The sequence below is a fragment of the Tenrec ecaudatus genome, chromosome 11 (genome assembly GCF_050624435.1).
Source record: "Tenrec ecaudatus isolate mTenEca1 chromosome 11, mTenEca1.hap1, whole genome shotgun sequence".
Lineage (NCBI taxonomy): Eukaryota > Metazoa > Chordata > Mammalia > Afrosoricida > Tenrecidae > Tenrec > Tenrec ecaudatus.
Window position 1 is genome coordinate 112,617,411 of NC_134540.1, and position 11,455 is coordinate 112,628,865.

General features: G+C 39.6%; 1 pseudogene; it reads left to right on the forward strand.

The window, feature by feature from the left end:
* Window positions 1-750: 750 nt before the first annotated feature.
* On the forward strand, window positions 751-11,049 carry LOC142461045 (T-complex protein 1 subunit zeta-like; annotated as a pseudogene).
* The last annotated feature ends 406 nt before the right edge of the window (window positions 11,050-11,455 follow it).

Here is an 11,455-nt window from a genome sequence, read left to right on the forward strand (position 1 = left end):
AAATCTTACCACTTACAGTTAACTTCCACTCATGGTAACATTTATCAGCCACATAGTAAACTCTCATGGAAGTAATTACGCATACTGGTATCTTCTTCCTTTTCATTTTCCATCATCCAACTAGCCCAAAGACAAAAAACCCAACAAAATCATCTGACTTGGAGTTGATTCTGATTCATAGTGTCCTAAACGAGGTAGGAAATGTCATGATCAATATGAGCATCTTTTTAAAGAAACATTTTATTGTGAATTAGGTAAGCATTTATATAAGATATCATCAGTTTTACATGTAACAATTCATATACAACTTGTTTCAACTCATGCATCCCTGTCCCCACAATTTATTATCGTTTATTCTGCTATCTCCCTGTGTCTTGTTTTCATGCTTCCTTTTTCCCTAACCCTCTGTCCTAAGCTAAGATTTTAGAGAAACAAAACTGAGATATATACAGACATGTAAACATGTACATATATGTTTTTACACAGATGTAGGTATATATAATAAATATAAATATATACACGAATGAACTTTATGTCAAAGAAATTTATATCAAGAAGTGACCCAGATTCATACAATTCAAGTTTATGAATTAAATGCTAGTGGAACTCTATCCAGATTCATGCAGCTGCTGATCAGTGAAGTAGGAAGGTGAGGTGGGAAGCAGGGAGATCACAGGCTGGTGGGTGCAGAGCCATGTGGATCCAAGGCTGGTATGAATATGGCAGAGAATTGCAGCTTTCAGGGTCAGCATGGTGCATGAGCTGTCAACGCCAGAGCTAGATGCAGAATCCAGGTGAGTATGAAGGTGAAAGGGATAAAGGCGAGAGAAGTTCTCCACAACCTCTCTAATAAATAGTCTGCACTTCCAAGGAGGATAGGTTGGTTTCCACCTGTATCTTCATCCAGGTACAAAAAGTTGATATAAAATCTAATTATTACACCCTCTGAACTTGAGATTTGGGTATATTCTGTACTTTTGATCTTAAATCTTGTTGAGTATTCTATCACAGAGGTGGATTCATTTCCAGACCTGAAAGTGTTGAAAGGCTATAGTATTGGGGGAGGGCAGGCAGTCCCATCTATCTCTTTCTGACGAGCCAGTCTGGCCTTTTTAATGATTGACTTTTATTCCATATTTTTTCCCACTCTTTTCAAAGCAGTTGGTAGTGGTGGTGTGTTAGGGTTCTCTAGAGAGACAAAACCAGATTGCTAGTAATTATCTATCTATCTATCATCTATCTATCAATCTATCTATCTATCAAGATAGATATATAACACAAGAAATGAACTGTTAAATTATATACAGATAGACATATACAATACAAGAAATGAACAGTTAAACTATAAATCAATACAAATGGCTCAGTGCAACTCACTTCCTTGAGAGAGTTGTGAGACACTGGCAGTCCTTTGAGTCTTGAGGGCCGCCAGGTAGTCCTCTGTAGAGACAGCTAGGCTATCTCAGCACAGGCAGCAAACAGCAAGGCAGGTCACCAACCGTCAATCCCCAGCTCCAGAGATGTACATTCCAATCGTGTGGTCTTTCAGGGAGCTCAACTTACAGGGACACAGCCCACCGGCTAGGCATCCCACAGGTAGTGTACCCTTTAAATTGAGGCACAGAACAAGCAAGGCTCACTGGTCCTATGATCAAAGAGCGAGAGACAAGAAAGGCGAGGCTCAGACAGTCATTTATCTCTCCACCCTTCAGTTAATCCCACTTGTGATTATCGGCCAGACTGGCACAATAAACTAACTGTCTCAGGTGGCCTGGTACTGTTTAGTTCTTCTGGTTTCAGGATTGTGGCGTCTGGGTTTGCATGGTCCATTTGTATATTGGGCTAATTCTTTCCATGTGTCTTCCCTCAATACAGGGAGAGACCAATGGTTGCCCCTTAGATGGCTCTTCATAAGTTTTAGGACCCCAGTCCCTACACACCAAAGTAAGATGAAGAAGATTGTGCTTGTGAACTATGCTGTACCAATAGACCTTGCTGTCCCCCTAAACAACGACCCTTATCCCCCAAGCCGGTTGGCTCATTCTCTCAAGGAGTTTGGTTATGTCAAAAAAAATTCATGACTTTGCACCCAAATGATCCACTACATTCATGAGTGTATTTGCTGCAAAAATGAATACACATTTACAAATATCCTGTTGAATCTCTATCTATCTATCTATCTATCTATCTATCTATCTATCTATCTATCTACCTATCTATCTATCTATCTATCTATCTTTGTGGGTATACTTCCATTCTCCCTCCTTTACCTGTTTAGTATTCATGTGGATCTAAGCATCAAATTGTATGTCAGCACTATTGCCTCTGTTGCCTTTAACTCCTACAGACCTTTCAATGTCTTGCCATGTCTCCTTCAGTTTCTTGCCCACCTCCCTTTTGTTATACATTAGTGTCCAAGTCACCCAAGTTAACATATGTCTACACCCTATCCTATGAATTCTCTTTTCTCCTACCTTTGACAACCATAAAACTATGTTTTAGTGTGAAAACCCTTTAATATCGTTTTATAATAGTGGCCTCATACAATATTTGGCCTTTTGTGATTCACTAATTTCTCTTAGCATACTCTTCTTCAGGTTCACCTATGTCATGAAGTGTCTCACAGATCCATTATTTTCTTTAAAATTAAGTAATATTACGCTGTATGTACCAAAGTTGATTTTGCATCCTTCCACTGATGGGCATTTAGGTTGTCTTCATCTCTTTTGCTTTCTATTCCCAACTTGTTTGAGGAAGTTCTACACTGCTTTCCACAGTGGCTGTACCATTTTACAGTTCCACTAGGAGTGTATGAGGGTTCCAATCTCTCTACATCTTCTCCAGAATTTGTTTTCTGGTTTGTTTGTTTTTTAACCTTCGGTTAACATATCTCAAGCATTTTTTTATACGATCACCTAAAATTTTTTTGTGTGATGAACTGTTTGATCATGTCCTTTAACCATTTTTAGAGTATTTGTCTTTTCTTGTTGAGATTTTAAAATTTTCTATACAATTTTCCCTTTCTGATACGTCATCACTGAAAAAAATTTCAGTTAGGTTCCTTTTTTACTCTTTTTAAAGTTTTATTGACACAGAATTTACATATCATATAATTAAATTATTCAATCATAGAAAGAGAATTGTGCAATAATTACAACAATAAATTTTAGAACATTTTGCTTGTATGTTTCTTTCCCATGATCAAATCACCTTTAAAATGAATTGTGTAATCACATTCAATCCTAGTGCTCCCCTGGTCTTCTTTGTTGACTCCTCAAATCCCCTCATGCTTTCCATCTCCCCACACCCCTACATCCCCTATAAACCCTTCCATCAATTATTATCTCTATGCATCCACCCCTCTGTGCTTTACAAACTGGTAAACCCAACAGAGATAGTAAAGAACATAAATTAAATAATATGGTGCAGCTAAAACAAAAATAATATAAAGATAAAAATATTTTTAAATGAGTAAAAAATAAAAAGACCCCATTAAAAAGTCAGGGAAGCTAGTTTTATTATGGAATAGACAAGAATTTCTTGAACCTAGAACAAATTCAGGCTTGGTCTACAGCAGTGGTTCTCAACCTTCCTAATGTTGTGACCCTTTAATATATTTCCTCATGTTGTGGTGACCACCCCCAACCATAAAATTTTTGTTGTTGCTACTTCATAATTATAATTTTGCTACTGTTATGAATCATAATGTAAATATCTGATATGCAGGATTTATTTTCATGTTACAAATTGAACATAATTAAGGCATAGTAATTAATCACAAAACAATATGTAATTATATATTATGAAATATTTATTTCTAATTACAAATAAATGAAATTTTGTCTTGAAGCATGGTGTAGCATGGGTAACAGTCTTAATATAATAACAGTAGACTGCATTGCCACATTTTATGTGTAAAAAGCCAATGTCAGTGGGAAGGTTGTGATAGCTTCTTTCTCACCAGATCAGAGATTCTTGTGGCAGTCTTTGCAAGAGCCACAACATTTACCCACTAATTATAACTCACGAAGTGTCGTTTTACCTCCCAAACTGCTGCTTTCAACACAGTAGCTGCTTTTAACAGAGTAGCTGCTCTCTGCACAGTAGCTGCTCTTGTGACTGGTCTGCGTAAGTACATTATGGCACCAACGCAGTCACATAAACCTGTATTTATATGGGGTGTATGTGATGGGGTTGGCGCGATGATGTCATCATGCTGTGTACTTGTATGTAGGCTTATCTGCAATGTGCGTGGACTCAGCTAGAGATGGATAGAGGAGCAGTATCTCAGTTCATAAGATCACTGGAAATATGTGTTTTCCAATGGTGTTAGACGACCCCCGTGAAAAGGTCATTTGACCCCCCAAAGGGGTCACGACCCACAGGTTGAGAACCCTGGTCTAGAGGGAGGTCAACTGACCCAGTATCCAACTTGAGCCAGCATAACCAGGATTACAGAGATATATGTTTGATAGTAAGGCTGTTCCAGACCTTTACTGTGGCTAGAGTGGATCTGACAGGGGCTCAGTCTTACTAGATTCTCTGTAGATGAGTTTTGGGCTCCCATTGTCTTCCACAGCATTCCACAAATCGGGTGATCCCAATTTTAGCTCTGATACTTTTCCCTTCATCATATTTGCATTTTGTTATCATCATCTTTGGATCACACAGGCTGGTGTGTTTCTGCCATGTGGACTCAGCGATTCCTCTCTTAGATGGCTGCTTGCTTGAATACAAACCTTTAAGACCCCATTCCTTTAAGACACTATTCCTATTTATAGCCAGACACCATCTGCTCTCTTCACCACATTATGCTGTAGCACCCTGACCTTCAGTGATCATTCAATGAAGGTGATTATCAAGTAGGGCCATATTATCAGAATACACTTTTCCTGGGTTGGGGCTAGAATTAAGTAGGAGCCCAGCATCCATGTGCTTGTCCAGGGAATATGCATGACTGAGGTTAACTTTGACAAAATCTAACATCAGACCAAACCAAACCAGCACCAGCAACAAATCAACCAGCAAACAAACTAGTTCCTGGGTCAGTTCTTCCAAGTTTAGATCCTTATCTGACAGATCAAAACCTGTCATTTCACTGTGAGGTGGGCATCAAGGTATTACATATATGGTGATTCTGGGTCCCTTTCCATTAGACACCCTATTCCCCCCAGCCAGGGGTTCTGCTCAAGGTCCAGTGACCACCACTTCCACAGTTCTGAGTTGGCCACTCTCTGCTTCCTCTCTCATTGGAATACCTCAGTCCTCAGTCCAAGGGTTCATTTCTTTGAAGCAGGGCTCATTTCTTTCAACTGGACCTCTGTGTGAAGTTCTTCTGGTGTAGCCCATATTTTAGGCCATGCTTCTGCATGGCCAGCGTCCAAGGACCTCATGTGACTTAGTCCATGGCATGGTTCACCAAAGGTTAGGTAGACATGTATTAATAGAGTCAACCCAGGAACATAAAATCTGGTCCATTGACGCCCTAGGTTCTCTACAATCATTGTTTAGCACTTATTCCCGATTGAGATTACTTTTCCCCAATCACCCACCATACTCACCAACACCAAATGTAGGCGCTCCTCTCTCTGTTGTTAGTCTGGTTTACTGTCAAGGCTCTTCTTCCATTCCTATGGGGGTATGGGGCTGTGGTTGGCTCCATCCAGCCTTATCTCAATGTTGTATAGCTTCAAGTGTACAGTTACCACCCCTTCCCCCCCACCTCCCTTATTTGGGGAGTGACCCTGGGTGTTGTGAGGTCTCCTCCTCCAAGTTGGCTCCTTTTACTCTTTTGATGAAGTTTTTTTTGATGTAAATAAATGTCTTACTCTTAGGGATCCCAGTCATCTATTTAGTCTTCTATTATGTGTGTGTGTGTTTTACGACATGGACATCTTAATTATGCTTTGATGAGTTGCTCAAAGAGGTACATGATCCACATTGATCTACTACAGTCATAGTTTCAACTGTCAAGCAGAATTGATTATATTCAATAATTAGTACCCATGGAAACATAGGAAGTTTACACTTAGACTCATCTTCAAAGATGTATCTTTATTAAATTGTTTGTATTCTGGACCCTCACAACATGAAAACATGCTTGCCATTTCCTATTATCTAGTTCACTTCCCTCTTGATTCTCGGACATACTTTTCATATCTGCAGAAGCTGCTCTATGATGTTCCCAAATCAAAGAAATGTAAGCATGGTCTTGAGTAGTGATATAGTGGGCTGATTAATGGTGACATTGTGTAAAATAATTGTTAGGTTTCTTGGGTGGGAAATACCTCCGTTCTTGGCTTCGCACAAGAAAGAATTCACTCTGGAGCCTGTTTCATGATCCAAGTGGGTTTTTATTAAGGGCAGAAGAAGTTTCAGATTTTACAGTTACTGAACACAGGTAACTTCATGGGACTGCACACGCACTTGTGGAGCCTGAGGCCAGAGAGAGACTGCCGAGCAGAAAGCAGAGAAGCAGCCTAAGGGGGAAAATAAAGGCTGTGTTTTCCAGGTTCCTGCCTTGGCCTGGGAGGCATGGTCAACAGTACTGGTTGACCCCATTGGCTGAATTAAGCCCACCTAGCCTAGTTTGGGCCAACCCAGGTGTACTGCCCACCTAGGTGTACCGCCCACCTGGCTCAGGGCCCTGAATTTGGAGCAAGCTCCTAGCTTTCTTTGGCTTCCAACCGCCTGTAGGGGATCATTAGGTATGGAGTGGAACAACCCCTTATTCTGCTACCTAACACAATGCTCTGTAAAAATTTCTGGGTTTTTTTTGTTTTTTAAGTAGATTTTTAAGACATCTTGTTTAATATAAGCCACAGTTTCCTCATTTATAAAATGGTATGACACTACTGGATAGAGTTGTGTAGAAGGTAATAAAAACACTTATTAATATCTCCCACAAGTGATGACTGATTTCACTATTTAAAATAATATTGAGTTTAAAATATATTTTAAAATATATATTTAAAATATATATCCATATATTTTTACTTTGAAATATAAGTTGATTTCGTTCCTCTTGTATTTTTCCCTATCTATGATTATTCAATCATTTAAAAACAGTTTTATTCATGCTTTTACATGAACTTTAGAATGTTTTCTCAACTTAGTACTGGGGGAGGGAGGAACTAAAACTAGTTTCTGCTCTTAAGGGATTTTCTTCGCTGCAAGATTAGACCCACTCATACAAATCACTAATGTAAAAGGTGGTTACATGTGGGACTATAGAAGCGAGAAAGTGTTCATGATTGCATATGTGCATTATTATAGATTGGAAGAGCCTACAAAATTGATTCAGGGCCTTCAGATCTCCCTGTATATAGTATGACTCACAATCTAGGAGTCCTGGTCCCCCATTTCCATCAAAGACACACCCAGGTAAATTCCTGAGCATGAAACTGCCCCTCCCTGGGCTGTCAAGGGAAGCCACGACAAAGTTTTCACATTGCCAGTTAATAGAAAGAACGCAACAGAGACTGGATCTTTGGGGAAACTAAAGTTGGATTTCAGACTCCTGCTATAAACATTAGCTTCTTCAAACCTAATGTTCAGAACTGAAGCGCTAATAGCACACAACACACTTTAAGTAGCACGGTCAGTACTAGAGAACTTCAAAAATGGCAGAGATTAATGCTAACTCTACCTAGGGTACAATGCTAACAAAAGCAAGTAAGCAAGTGATGAACTGTTGCTACATAATTTCATGATGAGACTACTATTATTTTATGGGAATAAGAACAGTTATATGTAGGGGCTTTAAAAAGTTTGTGGAAATATTCCATCATTTTTAATTCCATTTTTCCATCAATTTTTTGAAACCTCCTTGTATTTTTACCAGAAAAACCACGGTAATGCTGGCAACTGATTCAAAACAGCCTTTCAGACCTCAAGGGGCTTGCATTTGTTATGTCCTTTCGCTTGAGTTTTATTTATTAATTTATTAAAAACCTATTTTATTAATTTTATCATTTAGGTATTTCTGAAAATTACTTCCAATCTTTGATTTAGGAAGGTGGAATACTAACAAACACATTCCATCCAGCTGTTTGCTTGTCAAACGACATTGTTTGAAAAAGTAATTTGAAGATTTTACCATGAAAGTGAAATCCGAGTGAAGCAGACCACATCTTAAATGATTCTTATGATGCTGCATCTTTTATCAGTTTAACCAGAAACTCTTTTCATCTTTTTCTTTGCAATCATACTTTAAAAACAATCTCCATGTATTTTCATTCAGGAGTTATGAAGACAAATTAGTATGATCTGCTAACGTTCTTTAGACATGACAAGTGAAAATAAGTAGTAGGATCCTGGATGGGAAATTTGGCTAAGATGCTTCTTCAGACTGGCATGTTGGAATGTCTGTGAAGGTTGTCAAGTCATTGCTGGGATTAACGGAGAGTGCCTTTGGTGGCTCTCTCATTCATTTCACAGCTATCTCTGTCTTCCCTTTATCTTGAGTTGCTCTTTTTGCTTTTGTTACACATTACTTTCATCTCACATATCAGGGGTTGAAAACTTCCTTCCTCTAATTGTGTCTGATAAGAAGTTCTCAACCTTATCTCTTAGGTCTTTATTGAAATGTTCCAGATGTGTGAGCACAGTCTAGGCTTATAGGTGAAATTGACCTCTGATTTTTAAATGGCTAGTGTGTACTCGCTCTCTCTCTTTCTCCAGGCTCTGGGGCTGTTCTCCAAAGTTTTACAAATAATGGTACTTCAAAAATACATATTTAAAAAATTTATTTTAAATCCAACTTTTTATTTACTTCCTTTATAAAATGACCAGCAGAGAGTGGCATTTCCTCTTATTGCCTGGATGCAAGTGTTCAGGTCCCAGGAGAGCACACAAACAAATATCTCTCATAGATGTTTATATCTTCAACTTTCTACTCTCTAGTCAGAGCTTTTGTTAACTGAATTAGTTACATGTATCATTTCTATCTTCATACAGGTCAAACATCAAGGATAAGTATACTGGAAGGATCAGTGGCATAGACACTTTCTTGACCATATGTTAATTCTTTTGTAATTTGTAAATGACCTTTTAAATTTGGAGATAAAATATTTCAGAGCAATATGTACATTCCACCCCTCCCCCTCCCCCTGTACTTTGTCTCCTCTCCGCTGTCTATCCGAACTATGGTCAGATGTATAGACCAAATGGTTAATTCTCCTAATATTCCAATTCTGTGTTCATTTTGGATCTTGGATCAGTGTTGATGTCAGGTGCCATTGAATTACCCCATGTGAAAGAAAAGGAAATGCTGCCTAGTCCTCCACCAGCCTCACAATGGTCCTGTTTGAGCTCATTGCAGCAACTGTGGCAATCCGTCTCATTGAGGGTCTTATTGTTTTCTCCTCACCTTCTTCAGTACCAAGCATGATATCTTTTCCCGAAACCGATGTCTTCTGATAGAATGGATTGTCTAAATAAATGAATACAGAAGTAAGTTAGTAAGTAAATAAGTAAAGAATGAAGGTGATGCTGAGCTCACCTATAGGTTTCTATATGGCCGCTCTCATCTTCCTCCTTTGCTGCTGCCTGTGAAGGCTCTGAACTCCAAGGCTGAGGGACCTCACCACAGATGGTGGTTGCAGTCAATATCAGCTTGGCCCAGAGCCAGCAGGACATGCTGAGGGCCTACCTGGGGCCCAAGGGCACTACAAGGATAGTTGTTTCTAGTGTTGCAGTCATCACACTCACAAGAGATGGCAAAGTGTTGCTTCATGAAATGCAAGTTAATCACCCAACAGACTCCTTAATAGCAAAAGTCGAGACAGCCCAGAGTGACATAACTGGAGAGGCTACTACTTTCAACACCCTGATCATCAGGGAACTGCAAAAGCAGATTGACCTCTACATTTCTGAAGGCCTGCATCCCAGCGTAGTAATGGAGAACTTTGAAGCAGCAAGCAAAAGGCCCTTCAATTTCTGGAACAAATCGAACTCTGCAAAGATATGGACCGAGGACCACTTACAGATGTGACTGAGAGCTTGCTGATGTCCAAACAGAGATTGTGGTGGATTTCATTATGGAAATTAAAAAGCAAGATGAACCCATTGATCTCTCCTTGGTTGACATCATGGACTTGAGAAATAAATCAGAAACAGACCGTATTTAAAATAATATTAATTAAGGGCTGGACCATGGACCATGTCATCCTGACACGAAGAAAAGAGTAGAAGACGCTACACACTCTCCTGCAATGTGTCTTTAGAATGTTCAAAACAAAACAGAACAGAAATGAACTCTGACTTCCTTTACAAGACTGCCCAGGAGAGGGAGAAACTCCTAACATATGACAGGAAATTTATTGAAAACCAAGTGAAGAAGATAGAGCTGAAGACGAAAGTTTGAGGTAATTCCAATAAAAGATTTGTGCACATTAACCAAAGAGGTGCTGAACGCTTATCCTTAGACACCTTGGCAAAGGAAGGCATCACAGGCCTGCACAGAGCCAAGCAGAGGAACACGGAGCGGCTGATGCTCACGGGGGTGGCTCTAAATTCCTTAGAGGACCGGGGTCCAGATTGTTCGGGCCATGCAGGTCCAGTCTATGAGTACACACAGGGAGACGAGAAGTGCAATAACTTCCACTCAGTCACATCGCCGGTCAAAGCACAGCATAAACACACAGTCCCTCAAATGAAAGGTGCCAACCAAAATGGCTTGAGAGCCGTCAAAAATGCCAACGATGATGGCTGTGTGGTCCCAGGGGCTGGTGCAGTGAACGTGACCATGGCAGAAGCTCTGATAAAACATAAGCTCAGCATCAAAGGTAGGGTCCAGCGTGGAGTCCAAGCACCCAAGTTTTGACCTTCCAGCAATACCAGTAAAGATTTTGAGCTGAGCATTGAGCATCTGGTCAGCTTTTGTGTGTGGACTTGAACACAGGTAAGCCAATGGTGGTTGTTGAAGCGGGCATATGAGCTAATTGTTGCATAAAGAAACTGCTTCTACCTTTCTGCACTGTGATTGTGACCAACATTCTCCTGGTGGACGAGATCATGCAAGCTGGAAAGCCTTCTCTGAAAGGATGAGTTGAAGGACGCCTCCAAGTTTCTGACTGAGTTACCCTAAGAACATAGCGATTGATTTTAGTCCAGACCAAAAATGATTCTCAAAGGGATTTTCTGTTCCCATATTGCAACAAGAGATTAAAGTCACTTAAATTCTGGAAGTTCTTAAGTTATAATTACAGCATTTTAAAATTGGACTGAAGTGTGTAAGAGAGCAAGTCCTTTTCAACCACAGAAGGGTGGGGGTGCCCTACAGTACATGTTAGATCTACATATGTTTCTACCTTGTTAATAAATATGCCCTCAAAAATAAAAAATGTAGGAAGGTAGGAGACAAGAAGGAAGAAAATAAGATAATCTGGCTATACCCTTAAAAATTTAATATCATGAACTCAAGATGACAGGCACTTTGCAACCTTGATTCATT